General features: G+C 37.4%; 1 long non-coding RNA gene across 1 annotated transcript; it reads right to left on the minus strand.

Moving 5' to 3' along the window:
• Positions 1-1,884: 1,884 nt before the first annotated feature.
• On the minus strand, positions 1,885-3,948 carry LOC108705520. The gene is made up of 2 exons (XR_001933801.2): positions 3,898-3,948; positions 1,885-2,385 (listed from the first exon to the last, which is right to left on the minus strand). It is a non-coding gene; the product is annotated as an uncharacterized LOC108705520 (long non-coding RNA).
• Between the last annotated feature and the right edge of the window lie 55 nt (positions 3,949-4,003).

Consider the following 4,003-nt stretch of genomic DNA (forward strand, 5'->3'; position numbering starts at 1 on the left):
GGCATCTCAGACCGTCGAGGTTGCATATAAGTTAATGGGAGAAGTCCCAATGATTTTTTTGATGTGTGATGGGTTTCGTGCAATACCCCGAAAGTTTCAGAGTTTTCCGTAACAAATCCAAAAAACTCCTGGAAAATCTGAAAAAATTGTGAAAATCGGATTTTTTTTCCCTGCAAAGCAAATTTTCGGGAAAATGTAATAATAAATAAGCATAAAAACCTGGGTGGATTTGATCGGAGTTTGTAGCAGTTTAATATATGTAATATTAAATAATATAATAATGGTTTATTGTTCTTATATTGTGGGGACAAATAACTTTGCATACTCGCTAATCAGTAAATATATTAAGAGATACAATTAAATTACTTTACAAATTTATATTGCTATTTTTTTTTCTATAAATAATTATAATAATTTTGTTCCTAAATATATAGCTCTATACTGAATATTTTTTTGGAGATTAATACCTTCAACTAGTGAAGCTTGAGAATGAACAAGCAGACTTTCTTCAATCCACAGGCAGAGAAGAGGCATAGGTCCATGAGGTTTTAAGGATAGGGTCTCAACAGAATTAATGTAAGCAGAAACCCAGAGAATGTGTGCAAATTATTGGGTTACCAAAACATATATTTACATGATGTGCCAGTAACCAGACTAAAGCAGAGAGATTTGAATTTGAACGGTGCATGGGTTAAGCATAAAAAAAGTCTTATAGACTGGCTAAACAGTATGTGGCTAGCTGTTTTTGTATCCTTTCCAAACTCTCCTTCATCCTTTTAGGATTCCCCTTGAGCTTGAATAAAGCAATATGATAGGAATGGCAAAGGGTGATTTTGTACTGCTCCTCGACGTATTTCATTTAGTAGAAGCTGGACTAACACCACAGGGTACTGATGGGCTCTCTTCAGCACCTCTGGGTTTTATGCAATATCAACAACTGTCATAAAAACAAAACACAGATTGATGCACGATATCACAATAAAATACCAAATGGAAAATATAAATCCAGCTGCATGAGATTTGTTTCATTATTGTAGGTGTGTCTCAGAAATACATCCCAAGCTTTGTGTTCTGAATATTAGACAACTAACCACTTCGCATTTCTTCACATTTTTCATATAATGCAGTTCATTTCCAGTTGAATGCTATGATTAGCAATGCTTGCTTATGGCACCCCATGTAGCCCCAACAAAAAACAACTACAAGCTTTGTGAAATTGTATATCTATTTGGACTGAGGGGTGATCAGTGAGATATTACAAAATGTGTGGCCAGGTATATGCTCACTGCTTAATTTTAACGGTGTCCTCCCCATAAAAACAACTGTGAGGAGTCATCAGTCCTACTGACTTCTGTACGAAGTATTCTATTAATGTGAGTGAGGTGAGGACAGGAGCAGAGCTGGGACACCGGGAAGAACTGATGATCTAATTGGGATTGAGAGAAAATTTCAAGTCAAAGGGAATGTTCACCATCGTAGTTGATATTTATTATAGGAATAGTTCAGTGTAAAAATAAAAACTGGGTAAATAGAAAATAATAAATATTTCTTATATAGTTAGTTAGCCAAAAATGTAATGTATAAAGGCTGGAGTAAGTGTATGTCTAGCATAATAGCCAGAACACTATTCCTATTTTTGACCCCCTATAAAATGAAGATCAGCTGAAACACATATTTTAGTGACAGGAGCTTTTTATGTTCAAAGACATACTCTTTAAACAGCTCTTTTTTTATACTCCCATCTCCCTACACAGCTTTAAATGCAACTAAATGCAAGATATATGTTTTTTCTCTTTTCCATTGGCAGATAATAATAAATAGTATCTTCTCATCAGTTACCTGCAAAATACATACGTTCATTTATAAAGCCAGCACAACCTAAACTTACTATGTGCATGTCGTTTATTATTTACCAAGGCAAGACTAGGTATTTCTAATAACTAAGTAAAAATACATGAACAGGGTATTTCTAGGTCATGAGAAACACTAGGCTACTTAATCAGAATTTCAAGTGTTAAACACTTATCTGCAATAAGAACATAAATATAAGTCAAATGCATTCACCTAGTATGATGAAATGATTCTGGATCAAAACATGCAAACAACCCATTATTAGCCAATGCGTGAACAATCCTTGACTGTTGTGAATATTGTTCCTCTGATATCAACAGCTCACCAAGATTTTTGTCTGAATACACAGATTAGGTTCAGGAGGTGCCATAAATTATTTTTTCTTCCTTCATGTGCCTTTGTATGAACTTCTGGTAACTGTCTGGGTTGTGTTCAGCCATATCATCCAGAATGCTCCACAGCTGATTGACTTGCGCTAGCATCTCCTTCTGTGTCAGGCCACTTTCCATCTTGATCTAAGAACAAGCTGCCAGTCTACAAAATAAATTTAAGTTTATGAATATATACCTTTAGGTACATAGCCCCAATTGTGTGAATTGTTGCTTTATAATGGTTTACGGACAAGGAAAGTGATGACAATATCACATGGTCCCTGCTCCTCCTCTTATACCACACAACTTACCTGTGTCTAGGGTTGCCACCTTTTCTGGGAAAAATACCAGCCTTCTTATATTCTTGCTGTTTTTTCCTATTAAAAACATTGGCATCAAGCATAATTTTTACCGGCCAGGTGGCAACCCCACCTGTATCTGCTAATAAAAGTCAGAGTAAAGTGGTATGGTTGGCGGCTGCCATGTGACCGGGTGAACCCCATTGCGTTATTCTGAATATTTGGGGATACAGGGCGCTACTGGGGTGTAAAGGTAGTGCAGCTAAAGAGGAGGGGTTCTGCAAGGACCTATTGCTTCACTTGTCCTATATAATAAATTGAAAAAAATATTATACATATATTTACTACTAAGAAAAATAATAGCCGGCTATTATCTTTCTTATTTGGAAATTTTTGCACTCGGGCAGGGGGTTTGCAGTGCGTTGAGAAGCACATTTACACTGATGAACACATAAAGGACTATCCTATTTATGGTTTGACATATATTTACTACATTAAGGGGCCGATTCATCAAGAGTCGAATATCGAGGGTTAATTAACCCTCGATATTCGACTGGGAACTAAAATCGTTCGACTTCGAACATCGAAGTCGAACGATTTTGCGCAAATCCTGCGATCGATCGATCGAAGGATTTTAATCGAACGATTCGAAGGATTTTAATCCAACGATCGAAGGAAAATCCTTCGATCAAAAAATCACAGGCAAGCCTATGGGGACCTTCCCCATAGGCTAACATTGACTTCGGTAGGTTTTATCTACCGAAGTAGGTGGTCGAAGTATTTTTTAAAGAGACAGTACTTCGATTATCGAATGGTCGAATAGTCGAACGATTTTTACTTCGAATCGTTCGAATCGTTCGAATTCGATCGAATTTAACCAATTCGATGGTCGAAGTACCCAAAAAATACTTCGAAATTCGAAATTTTTTATATTCGAATTCTTCACTCGAATTTTGTAAATCTGCCCCTTAGTAGTATCCACACTAACCATTACCATGAAGTTAGTCTCCAGAGCTTTGCAAGGCCACAATCACAGCATATAGCACTGATTTGCCAACAAAGCTGCTAATTTGCAGTTGTCGATAGAAACAACTTTGCTTTGAAAGGTCTGCTACAGCTTGAAAAATGAAAGCACCTCTACGTCAGCCACTGTATCCCTTATGGCACAGTTATTATTAGGTGCTGGGGGGAAGGTTGTCAATAGAAGATAAGAGGGGCTACTATAATATGTGCATAGTAATAGCTAATAAGCGGTGGCAGTGAGGGCACGTGTCTAAATTAGGGCACAGGGATGACAGACATGATATGAAATACAGATGGACTAAATGTACAGAGAGCCGGGGCACTGGGCACCCACCAAACTACACTTTAATCACAGCAGGACATAAAACTTCATTCCTTGGCGATTCAACGGTTACTATAGTAACCAAGTAGCTGTGCAGCACTAAAAGCCCACCTCGGGCACGAAGCCCTGCAACTCAA

The sequence above is a fragment of the Xenopus laevis genome, chromosome 7S (assembly GCF_017654675.1).
Source record: "Xenopus laevis strain J_2021 chromosome 7S, Xenopus_laevis_v10.1, whole genome shotgun sequence".
In the NCBI taxonomy this organism is placed as follows: Eukaryota; Metazoa; Chordata; class Amphibia; order Anura; family Pipidae; genus Xenopus; species Xenopus laevis.